Genomic DNA, 23832 nt, shown 5'->3' on the forward strand with positions numbered 1-23832 from the left:
CAGATCAGGTGCCGTGGGACTGCACCCTGGTCAGTAAGGGTGACTGGAATCACCCTTGGCTTCCATCTTGTCCTCCCATGTGGTGCAGCCTTGCTCTGGTTGCTCCCTGACATGAATAGTCTTCAAAAAAACAACTATTTAAAACACTCTTTCACTAAAGAGAATCCAAATTCTAAAATATGTCATGAGATTCACTGTGGAATATAAATATTTCCCAAAATCTTAAGGCAATTTAAAGAAACATTCTTTGCATTGAGCCTGAAAGAAAACAGTAAAAATTACATACTTTTCAAACACTTCATTCTCAAAACATGTCCCTTCTCCTTCTAAGACATGAGGAATTTAAAGAAAATTTGATGAGGTCCTCAACCTCATTCTTCCAGGCTTTAGATCCAAGAGGCAGTAGATAAAAGTAGACAGATTTTAATGGCAAGCTCCATAATTCCTCTCTTCTTTTCAGCAGTGTTCATAGCCTTGAATTGGCTTCCTGAGTAATGCCCAGGGAGAACAAGGACAATTTAGGAAAAAATCTACAATCAGTATTTGGGGGGAATAGGAAGACAAATATTCTCCTAGACAAACTGACAGGTAATCCAACCAAAATATGTATGTTATCTATCCTCCTTCTTACAAGTTTTGGCCCCCAAATCTCTTCCAGACTCAGACATCGAAGTGATTTCCTTTGCAAAACAGAAGCAATTCTAATGATAGGCCTGTCTTACTGCAGAATCTAATGACTGTTACCCTCAGTATATGAGATGTCCAGGGTCATTTCCTTCTTTATCCTAAAGAGCTTTGTGAGTTTCAGAGTTTTGAGGTGCACCTGGAGCTTTTTCCTTGTATAATGTTGTGAAAAAAACCTGAGAAGTTGACTATGAATATGAACTATAACAGTCAGGATTTCTATTTAAGATTTCAAAGTCACTAGATAAGACAGACAGATAGATATAAGAAGTCCTTGCAGATGGGTCTTTGCTTCTACAGTGGGTTGTAGACAAACTCCATGACACTGAGAATTACAGCAAACACAGTACTGTCTTTCCTGACCCCTAGGAGGTTTTTTATTTCCATTGCCTCTGATATCTACATTTCTGTTTCTTTTTCTTCTTATCTGTTCCCGCTGTGCTGTAGGCTCTGAATGTCTCTGTAGGTCTCTCTCCCTAGAGCAAAGCTCAGTTATTCCCAAGTCAAGACCAAGGGGATGGCCTGACCTGTTCATTTTCTTCTTGGAAGAATGGGTCACCCAACTAAAACCAAACTCTTAGAATTAACCTTCCAAAGCATTCAGCTCTGCAACCCTTACACTAGAATCATCAGCCATGGAGGACTATAGTTTCCCTTGTCCCAGTGTACCCACTGTGCAGGAAAGGGCAAATTATACCCTGAATCAGAGGATAATTCAGATTGGAAGTGATCCCCTGCTCAGAAAATGGTCAGTCATGAGGTCAGACTGGGTGGCTCAGTGCTTTGTTCAGTCAGGTGTCAAAAAAGTCCAACATGACTGAACAACCTCTCTGGACACCCATTGCAATGCTCGACTATCTTCATGGTGAAAACATTTGTCCCTACATTCAGTCTGAGCACCTCCCATTCCAATTTATGCACATTGCTCCTTTTCTTCCTGCCATGCACCACTGAAGAGCCTAGAACCACCTCCTCAGTAACATCCTTCTCAGTTTCAAAGACTGCTATTAGGTGCTCCTGAAGTCCTCTTTTCTTCTGAGCATCCCTTGGTTCCCTTAGCCTCACCACAGCAAGCACTCTAGCCCCCAGCCACCTCTGTGGTCCTCCACTGAACTTACTCCAGTTAATCCACGTCTTTCTTGTGCTGGAGGTCCCCAAAATGGTTGCAATATTGCATGCTCTACTGGGTGCTGAATGAAGGCATAATCACTTCCATCATTTTACTGGCTGTACTGTTACTAATGCAGCCCAGGTTTCTTCTAGCCTTCTTTGCTGCCAGGGTATGCTGCTGGCTCATGGTCAGTTTGCTGACCACCAGGACCTCCAGGCTGTTTTCAGAGGCCATGCCCCCCAGGTGGTCAGTCCCCAGCCTGTTTGTATTATGCCTGCCAATAAAAATGTCATCCATTGCCTGTGTGGTGCGGGGCCTGATCCTACAGGCACTCATTCGTACTTAGCTTGGCCCCTCAGTGACAATCTGCCACATCCACAAGTGGCATAAGAAGAGTAACCAGCGCCAAAGGCTGGAGTGTCCATCTCCTAGCCTGCCGCAGCCACCCCTGTGCCTGACAATGGACTTTGCTGATTCAGACCCCAAACCACAGAATGACTTTGGCCTGGCCTGGGGCCTGCCCTGCTGGTAACCAGTGCCAGAAGAGACCCAAGCTTGCTGCCTAGCATGCTGGTCTCCTTTGGTGCACCAATGGCCCTGGCAACATGTGCCTCCACAACAAGCGTTTTGGTGGCTATGCAAGACAATTTCAGCTGCCCAAAGTCTGCTGCAGCTGGAAATGTGACAAGACAGGACTTTTTTTTTTCTCAGCCATGGGCACCAGTAACAGTTCTTAATGGCCACACCTGTGTCCTGCCTTGTAGGTTCCTCCAACCATTTTTCCATTTTCCACTAAAATGTTCTCTGTTAGGAGATAACAGTAGGATGGTGATCAAGACACTGAAGAGGAAAAGTAAGCAAACTGTTCGCTTTTGATACTGTTCTCTGCAGCTCTTGTTAATCAGACAGTGGAGAAAGAGCAGCGTAATTTGCACTGATGGACTGCAGATACAGGAAAAGGACATTTTCAGGATATGTCAGTTGTTTGTCTACTGCATTTTATTACCAGTCTGCTTCAATAGAAAGCCAAACTTAGCTGTCACTATCAGAATTAATGATGATGATGCAACTTGAAACATAAAAGATTTTAAATTTGATTGATCGATTGTAGTATTGAATGTTCAGTTAAGAGATGCCTTGTAAGAAAAAAATGCCCTGTGGGAGTTTTGGCTTTCCAAAAATATTTGAAATTCATCAACTAGCTTTATATTATATAGGTCTTTTTCTTTAGGAAAGTATTAGTATTACCAATATTTTTATTTGTAATTTGATATTATGTAATGTATACATTTACAATAAAGAACACAATTAAAAATGCAAAGTTTAAACCCTTTGCCAAGATTCAGTTACCTCCAAACTCATCTCTTTCCTTCTGCCAGGGGACTCACATCTCCGTTGCTCTAGGAGAGTGTCAACATCCAGGAGCTTCACCGAACATGCTGTAATTCTGAACTTAGAGCTAGTTATTAGCTGCAGTCTTTTCCCCTCACAGCTTTATCAATACAGTACAACACACACCATGAGAACTTATGATGGCTGAGGGCTAAATTGAAGGCACTGGTATTTCTAGTGATGGTTAGACCAAATTATGTTCTCTTTTTCATGTCAACAGATTATTTTCCCAGCAGGCAGGAATATGACCACATTAAGTAGATATCATACCCCTCCTTGTTAGAAATCAGTTTACATCTTACTTCTCAGCAAAGGATTTTTCAGTAAAAAGCAAAATAGAAGCATGCATTACATTTACCACACAGAGAGAAAAGGTGCAGAGCTATTTATTCCACTGATCTGAGTCATATTATAACTAAGCATGATAGGGCTGGGCTCTAGTCTTTCTTTTAAACAATAAACAATAGATTAGGGGCTTGCTTAGCTATTCTTCAATCATTAACACGATACCTGTCAAATTCTCTGTGCTTAACAAAACCCAATAATTGCAGATAGCATTAGTTCTGCATCTTTGGAGAATGCCCAGCACAGATTCTAATTAAATAAACCGAGCATGCAATGAGGGATTTAGGAAGTACTGCCTTGCTCCCTACAATAACATCTTACTACTGATCAAATAATCTCTGGATCTGACTGTTCTGCAGTATTTTGCAATGTTACAGGAGCTAGATTCAAATACTTTAAAAAAATAAGAATAATGTGATTATCAGAGGGGCTAATCTTTTAAAGATGGACTCAAGTTGTTCAAAACCAGAAGCTTATTAGCTAGCTCATTGCAGATTGTATTAAGACTGGATTCAAGCGGGATACGTAGACTGTCTTTGAAAGCATATAAAGCAAACACATTCGGACACATGCATTTTGAAAGTTAGTATATCCATTCAGTAATATGAACAATGTTTCACACTCATGCTTCATAGTCTCTGCTGATTTTTTTTGGATGTTTCTAATTGGCATGGTAGGCTGGGGTCCTGGCTATGTGAAAGACTATTCCTACCTACAAGCCTTACTTCTATTGTATCTCTGAACCACTACAGCAATCACATCCACTCTTTGTCCAAAATTTTACAGTTTGTATGGTCAGATCAGGCAGCCCCAATCTCTACAATAGAAGGATGCCACGGTCAGAGCCTTTTCTGTAAAAGAACCCAGAGTGTGGCACTCTTCTGCAGAGACCAGAGCAAGCTGCCATCCGTCTGCCTTGCAGAGCTTCTCTTTCAGATGGGATGGGCCTCAGCATCACAGTGAATCAAGGATAGTGACTTCTGTTATGTATGTGATTTAATTTATTTTAGGCACAGTCTTTTCTCATGGGTTTGATTGTAGGGCAATTCAACTGGAGTGAATTTCTCTTGAAACGTGTGTCTTAGAAGACCTCAAATGAGCACCAAATGCTGCTGCAGAGGCCTCATTTCAAGAAATAAAGTTCTATAAATCGATAGTTAGAAAAGAATTGGAGGAAATTATAAGATCTCTGCATCACTAAATAAAATAACCAATCAAATCAAATTTACCCAATCAGTTTAAGTATCAGTCTTGCCGTCACATGAACTCATGCACTACTGTGCTTAAGTATTAGATATTTTCAGCAGGACAGACCTCAAAACTACAACATATATTTTACTCCAGAGGAAAAACAGTCCATGGTATTAGCATTACATTTCAATTTACTAAAGGCTCCTTTGGCTGCCAAGAGATCTGTCATTTCAAACATGTGTCCTTAAGACCAGGAACCATGTTGAAAGGCCTGGTGTGCACACTGGAGAAAAAGTTTGGAGCCTCTTGCAAATAAACTGACACAGGACTTGGTAAGACATATTCTTTGACTTTTTTTTTTTTTTAAATCAAATTTTAAATATACTTTACTATTACATTGTCCTAGGGATGCAATGACAATGTTTGTGTTTTGGTGACCTTGACTGATTTGCAAATTTTGATGACGATGAAATGCAATCTATCCTCAGGAAAGACAGCATTATTTGGAACATTTGGGGGGGTGGATTTTACTGTATTCATTATGTAGACTCCTTCTTAACCATAACTACAACAGTCTGGGACTTCTTGTCATATTTATGGTTCTTACTAGAAGTGAATATGGTTTGTATTTAACAGTTCTGATGAATAGTTTTTATGCATCACAGCAAAACTTGATATTTTAAATTTATAGTTGCTTTGAATTTGGATCATGAAATATTCATTACATTTTCACAACAAAAAGTTCTTCTAACAAATCATTCACTTAGTTCATTTTGTATACTAATTTCATGTAGTTCTAGAATACAAATTCTGTGCAGAAGTAGAAGCATTACCACAACATGCGGCTGGTTACCAAACATTTGGAATCTGAGTATATGAAGAAAAAATGTGACTTAAATTATTTTTTCCTACTGCTGGGGTGGAGTCATAAATTCTTTGTTTGGGAAACACTGCTCAGACTCTGTAAGTTAATGGTATTTTTGTGAGCAGAAAATCAACACTCCTTGCTCTGCTCTGCATCACTGTCTGTATCCATGAAAAGCTGATATGAGCTCCCATAACAAGTTTCAGCTGACAGTATTTTGGCACATCCATCAGCTTCAGATCTATTTAAAATACGTATGTGCTTTGTTTTACCTGGGCATCTCTGGTTTAACTTTGCTGCAAATATCTTTTCATAGCAAGATAGATCCCCATAGACTATAGTCCTATAAGAAAACATGGAATAAATGGTTTACATGGTTCTTTACCAACTTCTGAAGATACAGGTCAGGATTGAGCATTGTACTGTTTGGCTTAGTCTTCAACAGTTCACGGGAAGCTGCTGACTTTTTCCATATCCAGTCAGCCAGGGCTGGCAATGCTGGAGTGTAGAAGGAACATAACACCTCCATGCTTCAGATTTTCACCACTGGTGGTGTGCAGGCTAGGCGTAAACAAACAACAAAGATTCATCCACATTCCCAACAGTTGGCCACTGCTTTAGATTAGCCATTGATTTCAGCGGCTGGAGAGGAAACAAAGAAATCCTACACTAAGTCTGTCACATTCTAATCGCCAGACTTCTGTTGTGATTAAACATTATGATAGTTAAAGCCACAGTGACTGCTTCTATATGTTTTTATTGGTGGGATTGATTTAGGAAGGTTAAACTTTGACACTTGGATCCAGGTTTTTCTCCAGAAACTTACATGGACCAGCAATCGATCTACCAAAATTCCTACCATACTGGAAGCTGGTTCAACTAGAAAATTTAAGATGCAAATTTGACAATAGACATAGCTCCTAGTTACCATACAGTAAGAGGACTAGAGCTGCATATGATTTACAATTGCTATATTTATTATTAAATACAAGTTTTCTATATTTTTTCAGGCAGTGAAAGATAAATTCATGTTTAAATTACAAATGAACCCAATGTCTGTTTTTCTTCCAAAGCAAACACCCATTTTGTGGGTTTTCATTTTACTTCTAAAATTAATTTAAAATTCTGTCTAGGCAACTATTGTGATTAAATTACTTTTCATTAAAAACCTAACTTTTCTAGAAAAGGATCAGAATCAATCCACTCTACTTCCACATTTTCTTCAGACTTTCGCCTGGTATGGTTTAGAAATTCTAAATGGGTAAGTTGTTCAATCATCTTAAAATATGTACAATTTTTTAAAATGTTATCATGACTTCTGAAATTATGCTCATGAAAAATTTCTGTACCATGATGAGAAAAATGTAGCTTGAAATGCATTTTCCTTATTTTTTTAATTATGTGTTCTCTCTTTTTCAAATCAATACAAATGAGAACTCTGCAAACTTTCAGTACAGGACTTCATCTTTCTTCCAAAGTCCTTATACTTCTGACTGTTCTGTGGGTACATGATGAATGTAACCAAAGTAAAACAAAAATAAAATTTAAAAATATAAATGGAAACCAGAATACATTGATTTAATTTCTGTGATGCAAATGAAATGTTTTTGAATTGGAATTGTGATTTCAACACTTTAATGTAACTGTGCAAAAATCAGGCTGTTTGATAGATTTGCTGAAGACAAAGTCTGGCCAATATCCCTTAAAGCAAATCCTTAAAAGATCAACAATAGTATCAGATCCAGAAAAAGAAGTGATTCCAGCCACAAGATACCAGAAGAAAAGAGAATGGAGAATTACCACTGTGGACTCAAAAGGCACAGGAAGTGCTAAGAGAAACAAATATAAGATTCGTAATTAAGCTAGTAAAATAGGGGGGAGAGGTTACACAGAAGGAATTAAACCAATTCTGAAGCATAAATGCACAGATAAAACTGGAAATTCCGTCATTAGACAATAGAGTATGCAAGAACACAACCCTTAATCTCTGCCATTTCTTCAGTATAAACAAATCTGCTGGTTGCTAGCATTATTGCTGAAAACAGATCTCATCAAATTGTACACAGAAAATAAGTTTCATCTTCTGGAAATAAAGCTGTTACTTCCATTTATACCTCTTTGTCCAGGAAACCTACATTTAAGTCCAGATTGAAAACAGTCAAAGACACAGTTTCTTATTAAGTAGTCAACAACCTGAAGGCACTGCTTTCTCTAAAGCCTTAAATAAAAAGAAGTAAATAGGGAAAGGGGTCCAGAAGGCAGGATCTAATGTAATTTAAACTGGAATTACATCAGCAGTTTCAAACAGATGGCAGAACGTAGAGATAAATGTGTTAGCTCCTTTAGCTTATTTGGTCTCTCCATTGTTTGCATCATTAAAAACAGGAATAGTTTACAATTTACAAATATACTGTGTATTATACATTGGAAAAATGGACATGCGCCTACTGAGTGGAAGGAGGTAGAATTAAATTAATTTGCCATAGTTTAATGTACAGTATCTGCAATGCTTTAGGCAAGTCTGCAAATAGGATTCCTAGGAAATGAGATGAACAAAAATATAATGACCTTGAAATTATACCCCTAAATGTCCCAAGTATTTAGCAACCTGGCTCAGAAGTGGTAATTACATAAAAAATACAAAAGATCCTTAATTGCTTCAGTTATAGTGTATCTAGGCAGGTCAGTTACTGTACACAGCTGCAAAAAATGGTACGTGATTAATAGGGGGTTGCTTATGATAGCGCTAACTAGCTAGTGTATAGTGCAAAACACTCATTTCTTTTCCAATTAAAGAAAAAAAAATCTGGTTTTGATTAGGCTCTTCAGAAGGTCTAAGTCTGTAGCAGCAAAATACTCCACTCTCACGTTGTTAAATGTTTTAGTCAAGGATCAAGCAGCATATATTCACGAAAACCAGAAAGGTTTAAATAAAATACTGGGGAGAAAATGCTGCAAATATCAAAATAAGACACTTCAGACCATTCTGTTATTCTAGTTCGTTGACTGGAAAACTAAAGGGTAAACCAGTTCAAATAAACAAGACTGATGCAGGTGCATCTCCAGAGCTGGAACCAGGCACCAATTTTTCCTGTGATTCATTAAACAGCAATTAATCATTCTTTCCATGTAGCTCCAAACTCTTTCAAGCAAAGTTTGAAGAAGGAAGCATTCAAAACTCACATAAGAGAACTTGCAACACTTCAACATAGTATTGTGGTTCCAAGAGACCCAGCAGAAACACTGAACTGTATGGAGAGCTCTCCAGATCTGTGAACTTCTGTGGTTCACCCATCAACAGCTCGGTAAAATGTACAGTCATAATCTGTGGAGCATTGTCCAAAAAACATGCCCAGCAGACAAGTCGCTAAAATGGACCCTGCTCAGATCAAAGAGTAGCACGTATTCAAAGTATGACTTGGTCATACACTGTGATTCTAGAGCTTGACTATCTTCTGGGTACGCTCTCACTATGTCCATGGGCTCTGCTGAGCTCCAGGCATGACTCCGTCTAGCTTTGGGGAGGGGAAGGGACCAGGAATCAGGGGAGGCAGCACAAATAGCAACCATCAGTGGGGCTGAAATGCAGATAATTTGTGGGTTTCTTCTTGTCATCTCTCAGAAGAGACGTGAAACTTAACACTGACAATTCAGTCTTCGTTCCTGGGCGTAACATTCAACACTGCACAGAGGTGGATGGAGCAGCGTGCTCAGGCATTCATTAGAGGATTCTCCTTGCAGATCTGCCCATATCTTGGTAAACTTGGTTCATGTGTCTGAAGTCACCACAGCAGCTAGACAGTGATGATTTTTTTACAAAGCAAAAGCTTAGTCTAGGAAATGGAACAAGACCTTCAAATAAATACTGTTATGACAAATGGGCTTTTGAAACTGTTTTCAAACCTTGGTCACCCCCACAGCTTTGCCTTCACTTGAGAAAAAAAAGTTAACAACTATTTTTCTAGCTTCTGGTGTACATGCATGTGTGTATTCACACTCCTTGAATTTAAATTCTGCCCAATTTATAGTTTTCAGAAAAAGTAACAAACAGGCTTTTAAAGCACTTAAAACATATTATTCCCTGGCACAGGAGTATATTTAAAGGCAAAACAGAATGATTTTGTGCCATGATTTGACCGTTAATGTTGTCCTGTATATTGAGTGGGATCAGAAACTACAGCATTAGATTAAGCACTGTGAAAAGAGGTCTGGGAAGAGATTTTCAGAAATTAGACCTGCTTTCTGCTTTGATTATCACTGGGAACATGGAAAGCGATAAAGGGAGACTTGGGAAGCAGAGAAGTAATGCAGCTTTGGGATCTCCTGGGAAAAATCCTGAATTACCTTACCAGGGAATCCCTCTTGAAGTCTTACTGAAGCTGTCTGTGGCAGCTGCCCTTAAAAAGACACAGTTCACCAAGCTCTGTGGCCACTTGGCTCTGCTGTATGTTCATGTGTGTCCACATCTTTTTCCTGCCCAAGCTTCCTTGTGCCTTAGAGAACAAGCTAAATTTTCCAGCAAATTCTGGATTTGCTACTCTGCAATCTCATTTTTGGCATCTATGCAAGGACCAGGCAAAATCTCGTTCAGAGAAAGCAGAATCTCCTGCAATCCAGTCAAAAGTTAAACCAAATGGTCTAATTTCCTTAAAGGGTCTGATTTCACATGTTCAGATTCTGTGTGGATAATGACTTGCAAGGGATATCTTTTCTATATCATTACTGCTATAATTTGCCACTCACTAGATAAAAAAAAGAATTTTCATTTTTTAGAATTGAAATGCAGAACAGAGAGGGTATCCCCCCAAGAGAAAGCTGCACAAAACAATATTAACTGCAAGGCAGGTCAAATGTTCACTGACACATCTTGACAATGCCCCTTTTCTTTACATCGACTCTATTTGATTAAACTGATTGAAATGCATTTCATACTTGTGCTTTGTCAGTCTATATTTTGGGCTTCGTGAACAAAATGATACTAGATTGACTTACCCAGATACTTCACAAAGCTTGTCATGTTGAATTAATGAATGTTGTTTCTACAGCGTGAGAATATGGAGATTCATCTTTTCATTTCTGTATTTGCTTATAACCAAATAAGGGGATGATAAAACATTGCATTGTTAGTTAACAGACATCTTAAATGTCTTCACTTCTTTAGAAACATACAATGGAAATATTACAATAATTGTCACACACGTTATGTAACATTAGTTACATAAACCCAGAAATACAACAGTAGCAACCAAGAGTAGTAATGAACAAAACTAACTAGGCTTTCTCTTTTTTTCCTTCCTTTCGGTTAATGGATGATGCAGAAAATGATCATACATGCAATTACTCTTTTGAAACCTGAACTCAGAAAATTTTACTAAATCTCCAAAGTCTTGGAAGGATATTTTGTACTGAAGTCTTGTGACATTGATAGTGAAGTCAGTAGAATTTTATTAACTTCATTTACAACATAGTAGTGCTTCCCCCATCTCACTTATAATACCCATTTGGGCTTTAGGAGGTGTTTTATGATACCCAAGCCCCTTGTTGTTAAACTCTATGCCTTAGTAATGCTGGCGTCCACTTTAGTACATTTCCTTTTGTACTAAATGAAACAAGCAAGCAGTGTAAAACATCAAAGATGTCAATTAGCTCTTTTACAAACGCAATTAAAATCAATGATGTGAATGCACTGTATTTTCAGGTGAGAAGCTGAACAAAGGATCGTCAAATACAATTGTCATTCAAACAGATGTAAGATGATTGAATACAATATTCTGTCCAGAAGCTGTTACTATTTGGTTTTGTCATAAGCTCCTTTTACCTTTTATTCCTCAGTCATGAGATCTGTGAAGCAGCAGTTAAGTCACTTTTATACTGGTTCACTGTACATATTTTGCTTTATTTCAGCAGCAATGGAGTCAGAAGTCCAGATGGAAGCTATAGAAGCTCCTGTTGCCAAAAGTTTGTGCACCATATTTATAGCTTATATGCCATAAAAATACATTAATACATCTGAGTGTGTGAGGAAGTATGTGCTTATCCCAGTACACCAAATTATCTCTCTGAATTCCATGGCTTGGTTCCCCCTTCTGCTTCCCTTTGTGGCGTAGAGGCTGTGAAAGCTAGTCCTGGTCCTGCTGCTGGTGACTGAAACAGATTCTGCCTTTGCAGTGAGGAAAGCTGGAGGCCGTAAAATTAAGCTGGTGGGAAGGAGGGCAGTAGGTATACCAAGCACTTGCTGAAAGAGTGAAGCTCAAGTATGTAGTCTGCTGAAAGAGGACTATACCGGTTCGACAGCAGACTGCACTTTAAGGAACTCTGTACACATGATGTAAGCAGCTTAACAGACACAGTGGTCCAGAGATGTGAATTCACGACCTTGTACTAAAGGTTGCTTCCAACTGACCTGGTCATTTAAGCGGAAGGAAGAGTCAGCCTGGAATGCCATCAGCTACATAAAAAGTCCTGCCATAATTACATTGGCTAGTTGGGCCACCTACATTTGAATGTAGCTTTTCTACCTTGCTAGACCTCAAACCCATAACTGCTGCCCTGTAATGTAAGTATCATTCATTTTTACTTCCAAAACACATAAACCTGTTGACTGTGCTTTCTGCATGTCTCTTCTCTTCTGGCTTTCTTACAAATTCAAGCTAAATAATAACTGTCTTTTGCTTTTCATTATCTAGTTTTCCTTAGGGTTAGAAAAAAAAGTAAAGATACCTACACTTTTGCTTTAATTTCTGTTAATGACAAAAGGCCACGGACACCAGAGAGGAAGGGAGTGAATAGGGGTGAAGACAAGAGGGATAAGGAGGGAAGAAAGAAAGGAAGAAGGAAGGGAAGGGAGGAAAGGGAGAAGGAAAGGACAGAGGGGAAGGAAGAAGGAAAGGAAGTAAGGGAGGAAGACAGGAATTGAAGGAGGAAGGGAAAAGAAAGGAAGGCAAATGAAGGAAGTAAAGAAAAGAAAGGGAGATATCAAAGGACATGAGCATAGGTAATAGCCTGTAGAAGGAATGAAGTTTTCAAGTCAGCAGCCAGAACTCACAAGATGAACTCTTTCAGGTAGCCCCATAGTATGAAAATTAGGCTACAGGTTGGAGCCAGTAAGTCCAAGGAAGAATATGACATATAAAGTACAGCTGCACATCATATTTGTAATAATGCAGCTTAATTAGAATGTGATTAGAAAGCATAACGGTTCTCAGATGATGCTTATGCCAGAGATGTATTGCAACTCCTCTGCAAGTGCTATGAGACCCTTGCTTCCTCACAAAGCCTTAGACAAGATTGCTCTGTTACAGGCAAACTGCCAGTTGTTGTTTCTTATTGTAGGAAAATGCTCAGAAAATCAGTATTGATAACCTCCTTTCAGTTAAGTTCATAAAATTATTCTACTTTTATATATAGCTTTGTATAAATCTGTTTGCTTTGACTACTATTTTAACTTCAGTACTTTTCAAGTTATTTGAAACACTTTTTGCTTCTGTAACTGGGTCTTTGAGCTTACTTGGTTGCTGACCTATTTGGTCCAACAGCTGAAAACACTCTCAAATGCCTAATTCCTGACTGAGAAGGAATACAACTTTTGTAAGATATCCAGTATTGGCATACAGATTTCAAGTGACAGGAGCAAGGTTCATGTCTAGGTAAGTAGTTTCCAGGGGTCAACTAACCACACTCAGAAGTAGGCACATCATTTCTAGCTTGATTTACCTACATTTACTTTCCAGAAATCTCATTTCTGCCATTTTCTTTAGTGTTCAACAGCTCGTGTGCCATAAATGAGTCTTCTTTTAAGCTTTTTTTAATAGAAACTAAATAGCATATTGCATCAGTCACACACAGGTTTTACAGATTTGCAACTCTTTTCTGAACTCTTTCCTCATGACAGATAGTTTGGTGTGTAGTGACTGAATAGGATTTTAATGGCAATTTCTTTAAGGCAGTACCACCTTCTATTGCGACTTGACAGCCTGTCTTTTTACAGAGCATGCTCAAGCACCCTTAGCCAGACCACAGAAGTTCACGTTCAGCTGTTTATTCAGTTTACATTTGAGTCTCTTTCAGAGTCACCACTTTTCAGATTATCCTTTATGAAAATATGAGGTTACTCTATTTCTGCATGTATCATTTGAGCAGACCCAGCCCAGACATCCGCACTTGTTATAATAACTGATCAGTCCTTGCTCCTATTATTAATTTCCAACCTGTATCTGCAAAATGGACTAACAGCACACTCACGTTTTTGTCCAGATGAATGCACTGAAACTACTCAAGACAGCTCCCAATGGTTCACTGTTGTGAATGCCCCCTGATGATTTTGATTACCCATTGGCAGTACTAGGATGAAAACAGAACACCAGTGATGCATGTCTGTGCAGGTGTTGGCAGGCTGTTACTCCACTCAGAAACAAACTATACTTGCCATAGTCCAGAGGGTCCTTTACAGGACCACTTGTGTCCATTTATTCTTCTGATGGCTGCTAAGTGGCAATCACACAGTTCACACAGTTTCTTAGGGCAGCGAAGGTATTTGTTCACAAGCAGGATAATTTCTTATTTCCTGAGTCGTTTTCATTCATTATTTAATATTTCCTTCCATTAAAATCTTTATCCCGGTTTAAGTCATTTGTAAAACAGTCACATAAAAAAAGCAGGCTACAAATGATTCTCCAACAGTCAGAACAAATGTATCATGAGCAGCTCCCATGTGTTCCTACCAACTACCCGTCAGACAGCAACCTGCAGCAAACAAACAGTTCAACATATCATGAACAATATTCATTTACATGTTGCAGATGAATGTTTGTGATTGATTCTCAAGTAATAGAACGGGAGTGAGTTTTGCGCAAATGAATAATTGAACCAGCTTTGCTATCTTCAGTACAAAGTAAATTTAAACCAACCACATTCAGCTGGAATGACAGTACTTAATGGAATACACATCATGCTGCATAGTTTGCTCAGCCAAAATTGTCTTCTGCTTGAATTGGCCAGTGTGTATACCACAGAGAAGCAATGCCAATTACCTCCTGGTGGAATCTCTAGAAAGCTTTTGGAAGAGCTGAGAATGCACACAAGTTACAGTGAAAGCAAAGTAATTGTGAAGTCATTCTTGCAGTTGAAATACAGCATAGTTTTTATGGTACATTTTTTAATTTTCCACAACATAAAGGAAATTCCAGCTTAAAACTGTGTATAGAAGTCTGCCTGCCCGTGAGAGGGTGTGAGAAATGCTACTGGGTTTTTGACTTTCCACTGTCTATTATTGCGAAGTATAAGAACAGGAAGTATAAAATTATATACCCTGGTAACTGGAGGCACCAGAAAGAGTAGTGCACCTTCCAGAGCCAAAGAGCACAGAAGATGAACATGGGGGAGTCACATAGGTGTGGCTGGACCTCCCCCATCTTGTCATTTCTTTCTCATCTCATCAGCATTTCATTCCCCACTACCCCACCACCCCGACCCCGACCATGAATACTAGTACCACCAGGAGAAACGCTTGGTGTCAAAAATTGTCAGCAACTGAAAACAGTAGAACTGGTTATTCAATATCAGATGTGAATTAATTGGATCATACTGTAAACAATCCTGAGAAGGTTGCAGATTTAGTCTGTCTTCACTGTATAATAAGAACAAAAGCTCATACATTGTGAGCAAATCACTAGGATACTTGCCTGCAGCTCTGTGCAACAGTTAAACAATTGGTTTGGCATTTTCAGAGGAACTTAACTGGTTGCCATGCCTCTTCAATGTATTAAATATATACTTATCTATATTTGTAATGTGTTAAATACTTCCATATTTCATGTAACATTTAGCTCTTCTTTCTGTGATATTGCCAATGTCAGAGAAAGATGAATTTCAATAAACTGTCTGCTGCTCCTGGATGTAGATGTAATATATGTAACTGAAAAAGAAATTTCAGATTTGTTTCACAAAGACAAAATACATTTCAGTTTTAAATCTTGATGTTAATGTTGTAGTCAAAATGGATTCATTTTTTCTCCTAAGTCATAAAAGACCAGTTAATAAATCGGTCGTTCTTGCTTAGTTAATATAGCAGAGAGGGGGATTCTTTAGAAACATTGGTATGATGTCAAGAGGACTTTATATGTGGAGTTTGCATTTTTAAAAGGGACATATTTAACTTTGTAAAGAACTGTATTTTACTGCAGGAAACAACAGTTGGCTTCTATGCAGTTGCCTTGAGACTTGCTTAGTTCCCATTATCTTCAATGGAGACATATATGTGTATCTTAGGAAATAATTTGGCCTTGAGGGAAGTAGGAATGGAAACAGGAGCATTTGGGTTTGAGTGTCTGCATAACTCCATCTTATTTTCTTAGTACAGCTGAATCTACCGGTGACTTTTAGTAGAAACTAGCTTTTCTCACACGGATACACAGCCCCAAAGAGTCTGCTGTTTGGTGCTTGGTGGATGACTGAAGTGATGGAATCAAAAGACTTTGCTTTGTGGGACATGGTAGTGGAAGGGTCGAAGAGAGCCACTTTATCATCAGTTTGTGTTTATCTTATTTTGCTGTATTTCCTAAGCTAACAAACTTTTTCTGGTCATGTATGTGGTGCCTAGGGATGTTAAGTTTTCCAGTCTTGTAGGGTAGGAAAGAGATAAATAAGTTATTTCTGAAGAAAGATTTCTTAAGCTTTTTCTGTTGATATGACACACTCAGCAGAAGATTCCTAACAGTGAAATGCTACCTGCTTTGCTCCTGTCCACCCTTCCAGTTAAAGCAATACTGCATCTAAGCTCCTGGTTTACATCTCAGATAAACCATGGCAGACCTGTACCTGTATATTAGCAATAAGCATATTAAAAAGAACAGGTAAATGTGTTGACTGTCTTCTCTTTGGCATCCCTTTTTCAAACCTCTTTTGATAGTTTCCTCCCAGAAAGAGAGTGAGGAGTGTGTGCAAACACTTGTTCTCCACATCAAGCCTGACTGAACAATTTCTCTGCTATTCTGAGCTTCTGGTGAACTGAAAATTACCAGCTGTACTGAATTGTGACAGTGTGTGTGTCTGTGTGTGTGTGTGTGCGCACATGTGGAACAAAAGAGATAAACAGAAACTATCATATCCAATGACAGCAAATTCATTTTCACATTTATGACCCAACTAGCATTTTAATTCAGTAAAAAAACAAAAGCAGCCTCACCTTCTAACTAAAGATTATTTCCTGGATCTTTCATATAAGCATATAGGGAGCATATGCAGAACAAGGAATTCTCTAATGTATTTCCTGGCTGAGGCATAGTTAATAAATAGGGCAGTAAACAGATAACTGGAGTCATCATTGCACAGGTTTGAAAAAGAAAATGATATTGGGCTAGGGAAGAAGACAGGTATTTCAGAGGTATGCAGCTTCCACTTCAGGATGGCTGAACCACACCTAGATATGCTCAAAGCTGATCAATGACAAGCTAATTTTGTAATCTTCTAAAAAGAAGATTATGCGCAATCAGGTTATCAGAGCTTAACAAGCTAACACTCCTCAGATTATTTGCAGTGACAAACAGTAACTCATTAAGCTACAGTAACACATTTGCTACCCTGTGATGTCTGTACTCTTAGTATTAAAGTGGTAACAACCTAAGCTTTTGTGTGTGTGCTACTTCACTCCCTCCATGTCAAAGTAAACCAGAGCAGCTATAAAAAACGTGTGGTAACAACCCAGCTAGCTAAACCCTTGCCAAAAATTGACTTCAATAGCTGTCTGCAGAGTCTGCCAGAATACTGTTGGCCAACTCATACCATGTGTGCCTTGTAGGGTCATGGCTTTGAAAGGACAATAAATTTGCCAAAATCTATCCATCTTTTCAGCTAGAAATCTCTCCATCACTCATGAAATGTAGTCACATCTGTCAGGAAGGAAATAGACAATAGCCATCAGCACAGAGCACACCCAGGATAAAGAATGTTTTTAGACCCTGCATGAGCACCTTGTGTTGGTAGATGGATCTACCCAGGCTGACGTGTAATTGCATCCTGAAACAACACTTTTTAAAACACCTTCTATGAATTGCACTTGTCTGAGAATCTGGGAGTCAGCTACTGTTTCTGGGGGCTGAAACAGTTAACTGAAACCCATATCTGATTTTCACAAAGCACATTTATAAACACTGTAAAAACTGCCCCCTCTCTGAACACCACTGTCCAGACAATCTGTTCCCCCAACAGGACTGCTCAGCAGAAGGCCTCTCCTCAGAGGTTTTTTAATCATGTACAGTCCATCTTTCACCAAAACTTTGCTGTACTGGGCAGGGACATGGGCAAGAACTACAAGAGTTTGAAAGGCAAAGGCCTGACCATAATTTCATCATAATCGTGATCAGATAACCACTACATGTGTACAGGAAAGCTCTATACTGTAAGTGCAGCAAGCCCACTACATCTGAGACAGGTGATCTGTACTGCACAGGCACAGCAGGCTTGCAGTAAGCGTGCGGGAGACAAGAACCCTCCTACTTTTAGGTCTGGGGTTTGGTGGCCTTGATTTTACCTAATAGAGCTGTCAGGAATACAGACCAACAGTATGCTTACAGGTCCAGCAAACAGCATGAGAGATGGCTTGCCTAGAGTCCACTCTGGTGGACTTGGGGGATATGGTTCTTCTGTCCCTCATGGACTCAGAATCACAGGAGGACGGGCTAGATGAACTACAAAAATGAGACGAACTCTGCCCCCGCTGCCACTGATGGTTGTTCTGCTCTGAGTATTTGCCATATCTGAGCTTGCATGGAGATTTGCATGCAATATCTGTGTGTCCAGGGTTGCCCTTACTGAGATGGCAATATCTGTGTGTCCAGGGTTACCCTTACTGAGATGGCATAAAGTGGCAGTGCTCTGATTTGGCAGGATGAGGAAGAAGCAATGGAGCACTGCATTCTAGGCAAAATGGCTTCAGTGAGACAAACTGGAAGGGATATAAGAAAACAAGGGGGGGGGGGTCGGGGGAAGATGCAGAGGGAGCAGAAAGAAAAGCGTAAGAAGAGACTGAGCAGAGAAAAGAAGGTCTAGAGTGGACAAACAGGAACAGCTAAAAAAGGAAGGAAAGACAGACAAAAGCACCTTGGAAGCCTGGAAGCCATCAAACATTAGTTTTGTAAATCAACTGGTATAAAGGATCAGATTGATTTTCATAACTGAATTTGCCAGGGAGGGAAAAGAACAAAGAAATACCCAGCTCCAAAGACCTGGGCTGAGACTGGGTGTGAGCTCATTTCACAATAAACTCTTAACAGCAGGGAAAACTGTGTGTCCATGTGTACAGGGAATTCTGGCAACAGCACTGTTAGTGATGGCAGTACATTTACTGAGCTTTTGGGAAATGGGACAGCATAGGGGGATGTGAACAGCCTCACCAGAATGCTTCCAAGAGAAGAGAAAGTGGTCTGTAGAAAACTCCCCCATTCTGCCTCTGTCACCCATGATGATTTATGAACCTCTCTGCAGCTCTGTCCTGGTCTTTTCAGTGAAAGAACCCAGCTAGCTGCTTTCTCATAATAACAGAAGTAATTAAAAAAGGGGATCAACTTCAGAGGAACATAAAACACACATCAAAAGTCTGTCTCTTTAATGATATCCCCTACATACTTTACTGGCGGGGATTCTGCTAATATAATACCTGTTAATTTTCTTTCTAATTAGGGCTATAGCTCACCAGAGGCTGTTTTATACTTAATTTGCTGGGGTTTTATTATATGGCTCAACAGTCAGCCAACCACTGTATGCATCATGTGATCCTGGTTGAGATCTTTCAGGCATTACTGCACACTGAGGCCCTTGGAGAGAACGTGCCACTACAATTTGTGAGTCACCCGTTCTTGCTCTGCCTAGGTCTTGTCATGTGTGTGCTTGTCAGGATTCATCTCCGTCTCCCATTACCCCTGGGGCAGAAGTCATAGTTTGTTTCTGCTCACTTGTCTGATTTTTAGTGGATCATATTCCCATCTTCAGAACCTTAAGCAAGTGCCATCTTTGGAGAATTTAAGGTGGAATTCTAAGCGCCAATTTATTTCAACTCAAAAACATCTTTTAATTGACAGGACATACCTTCAGTTCAACCATTTCCCAAGCCTAACGTAGAGTGTTATACAAAGGGAAAAAATTCAATTAAAAGCATTATTTGCTGTTACCAAAATTTTCCTTGTACTTCTGTCATTTTTTAAAATATTTACTTTCAAGACTTTGAAATGAAGCTGAGGTCTGAGGCAGATTTTCTTTGTCTGAAGCACACCTGAGATCTTCATTAATTCTATTTTTGCCAGAAAGGTTTGGAACCAAATTATGTACCAGTTAAACAATTAGCCTGGAAATTATTAGGAGAGAAATGAGTGAGTAGGTCACAGATAAGCAAAGTCAGTGGTGCTTTAGTGACCAGAACATAATATATGCCAATGAAAGAACATTTTATTAAGCTACTATAAGCTAGCCCAGGGGACTTAGCAATCTTTGTTTTGCCTCTAGGATGTCAACTTCCAGGGTATTAGTAAATGATTGACTCTAAATTGGTGAGCAAAGAAAGTCACCAATAGCTGTTAAATAGTAAACCTCATCCTTATCTCTGTGGATGGGAGGAAGGATGATACGTAAAAGTTGTTCAGCCACACACTGAGAATGATGTTAGCTCTTGTTATGTCATTTTAAAACAACACATGAATTCCAGAGAACCACCATTCTCCTTCTCTGAATCCACAAAGAGCTTAATTTTCATGCAAGCAATTCCCATGACTTTGTCATTGCAGCTCTTACAGAAACAGGACAATGGAAACTCTTGCCTATCTCTGCAGCAGAAATAAACCTCATAAAATTCATACTTTCTCCACTGTTGTCTGGTAGGATTTTACTGAAAGAGAGGGAGAGTTCAAGGTCAAGATAATGGTTGTTGTTGAAAACCTCCAGACATAATACATTAATTAAAAATAGTAACCAATAAAAATAATAAATATAAATTCATTCATACAGCCAAACAACCTAATCAGCCCATCTAGCCACACATCTGGTAGCTTTTAATAAGTGAGCTAGCTCAGCTCAAAAGAAGAGCAATTGGTCTGTATCTGGTTTTGTCTACAGAAGCATGGCTAGTCAGAAAATCTTCAGTGGTATTTGGATGGGAAAACTACAGAAATAAGAGTTCTTAAACTGTGAAGTTTACAGCAATGTAAAACAAGGCAGCTGGGCTTCTGCCTACTGCATATAGATGTACAAGATGCAGCTGACAATTCAGAAGTGCAGTTGGGTTACCCTCCATCAGCCGTGGAAGACTAGTTGTCCCAGGAACAAATAAATTGGGGCACAAAGTAATGTGTTGTTTCTTTTCCATTCTGCAAAAGAAATCATCCTCAACTGAAACAACATATATCACCTGAAAAGGTTCTACACTACCATCCCATGGAAGAACACAGAGGACGTCAAAGCAGACAACCTGAAATCTACCAACAAATACTCACAGAACTGAAGGACCTTCAGATGGCGAGAGGACTTTTACTGGAGATGTGATACATCCATATTTTTCTAAACTTGCCCTGGCAGGCCTAGGTAGATCTCTAGAAGGGTAGTCCTTGCACAAAACAAAAAAAAAATAGAGAGGGTAAGTTTGCACAACACACATTGAAGTTATGCATCTCAGTGTCACCCACTGCTAGGTAGGCCTAACAAACTTCTCTGAAAGACAATAAACATATGCATGGTTATGTCCATTGGGAGTCTTCAGGTAGAATTATTTTTATATATATAAATATTAAGAAGAATAAATATATAGCAGATATGTTATATGTCTTCAGATAGAGCTCAGATTCTTGACCAAGAAGTCTCTAACCCGGAGACTGCTGGAGATACGGAGGAAGGATGTAACAAAGGAGGTGTCACTCCAGAAATGGCCAGCTCCTCCATTTTTCCATAATGTGCTGCTGGCTCCTATCAGAGAAAAGATGCTGGGCTGGAACTTCTCCACACAGAGAGCAGCTCTTCTGCTCTCTACTCACCTATCACTGGTATTCCCTCTGGCTTTCAGCCCCATTTCCATGCAGTGCGCCAGTCCCTGGCCTCCTTAAGAGGGATTGCAAGCATTGAGGGACATTACTGCTGATTCGATCATCAATGACTGCTGCTGGAAATCCATGCAGAAATATGTGCTGTGCACAGGGAAGCAGACAGCAGCAATACCCAGCTCTCCTTCCCTCTCTCCCTTCCTCCACCTGTAATTGAAATTCAAGGAATCTAAGTCCCACTATTTCTTGTCAGAAGGGTATTTCCATTCCTTGGGGAAGGGGTTAGCAAGGGCAAGACATGCCTTAGTGGCCCCCCACCCAGCAGTGTGCCCACGCCACGTGTGTAAACACCAATATGTGCATGTAAGCACCTGTTTTTAGCCAGGGCTTTAAGGATGTGCAAGAATGAGGGATAAGAGCAAATTCATTTACACAGGCTGGTCAAAATTACAATGTTTTGTTCCATCTGGCTAATTTTCCTCACAGAAGGGACAGAGGGAAGGTCAGATAGTAGAAATACCTCTAGCCTTTTAAGAGAAACTACATTCTTGCACCTCTGAGGCATGAGGTCTCCTGTAGTCCTGAGCAGTTTGTGGTGACAAGGTGGGTTCAGGTCAAGCCTGACATTCAAACTATCAGGTCAGGGTCAAGCTAGGTCTGACAGTGGTAGACAGACTCATACACATTCTCATGATGAAGAGGCAAGCCCATAGTGGCAAGGCAGATTCAACGTCCAGCTAGGAGCAGAGTCCACAGATCAGGATGCAGCTAGGTCAACAGGGTCTATGGCCAGGCACGATGGCAACACAGATGGAGCTAGGGACAGGCACACTCACAGCATAACATGGGCAGGGACTGAGCTGCAGAGGAGCCCCTGAGTAGAAGGTATGGGTGGAGGCCCAGGTGAGGTTGATCAGAGCAACTGAGGCCCATTTCTGCACTCAGGACCCTGACAGAGTTTTCCTAGGAGCTGTGCAACAGCAGAGGTGAAAAAGTGCCAAGAAACTTTGGCCTGAGCCAAGGAATACCCAGCAAAATAACGAGCCCCAGCTGTTCCAGCAGGGCTTATGACACTGTGGGACTGACAGACAGGCTCAGACGTTTCCTGTCCCATCGTTTTGCCCCAGAACATTTGAAAAACAAACAAATAATGGTTAGAGCCAATCTGCAGTGGCCATGCCCAAGAGAAGAGGCAGCCAGCCAATGTGACATTTGCTTTCCTCACAGCCAGAAAAGCCAGCAGCAAATTCTTAAGCAGGGGCTAGGAGGAATGTTAAAGGCTTTGGGTTGCAATGGATTTTAAAACAATCATTGTAAATTTTAGCACAAAGTACTACGTTAATAGAGTATTTTCATAATGCATGGTTTATATGCAAGAGCACAGAGCCTTACCTTTGGATTTCTCAGCTTTTGTTGTTTTCAAATTCATCCTTAAAATTCTGATAATGACTTTTTTTTAATTGAATTTTTCTACAAGAAAGCAAGTAGCTGGGTGACCACATGAACTAATGCAGCCTAATTCTGAACAGCTTTTGAGCTTGTGATAACTGACTTTTAAACTTCTTAATTCCATTATTCATAACAATCAGAGAATGAGAGTCTACGCAAGAACAAAAACTTTGCTGTGGAGTAGATCCCCTGCTGTCTAAAGCCATAGACTCTGAAGGAAGCATTTCCTGTGGCTGGGCATTCATAAAAACTCTTTTCCAAGAACATCTCTGACTGATAACATAGGCAGCTATTTTCCCCTTATGAGGATTAAGCATATTGCCCTTTTCTACTCTGTGCCTAATTTCATGAAACATCTAGGAACAGAGTATGTTCAAGATCTCTGGCTCTCTATCAGATCTGACTGGAACTGGCCAGTGGATAAAAAAGACATACGGATACACAAAGAAAAAGAAAGTGGGATTGTATGAGTGTCATTCCTTAGGAAAGCAAGCTAAAAGGAAAAAATATTAAACACATGATAATCACTCTTCAATTCATTTTCACAGACAGGTTGTATAAGCTCTGTAAAAAAGAGAAAAGGGGGGGGGGGTTTGAGGGGATATATAAAAATAATAATAAATAAAGTACTAACATCTTACATTTCCTTCAAATACATAGATCAAACTGTCTGTAGACACTGAATAACTTATGCCTTGTCTGCAAGGCAAAAGAGTAATGACATTTGTAACATGGAGTATTACAAAGGTTTTGAGTCTTGTGCAAGATCAGACAGCAAG

The sequence above is a fragment of the Falco rusticolus genome, chromosome 3, assembly GCF_015220075.1.
Source record: "Falco rusticolus isolate bFalRus1 chromosome 3, bFalRus1.pri, whole genome shotgun sequence".
NCBI classification, from domain to species: domain Eukaryota; kingdom Metazoa; phylum Chordata; class Aves; order Falconiformes; family Falconidae; genus Falco; species Falco rusticolus.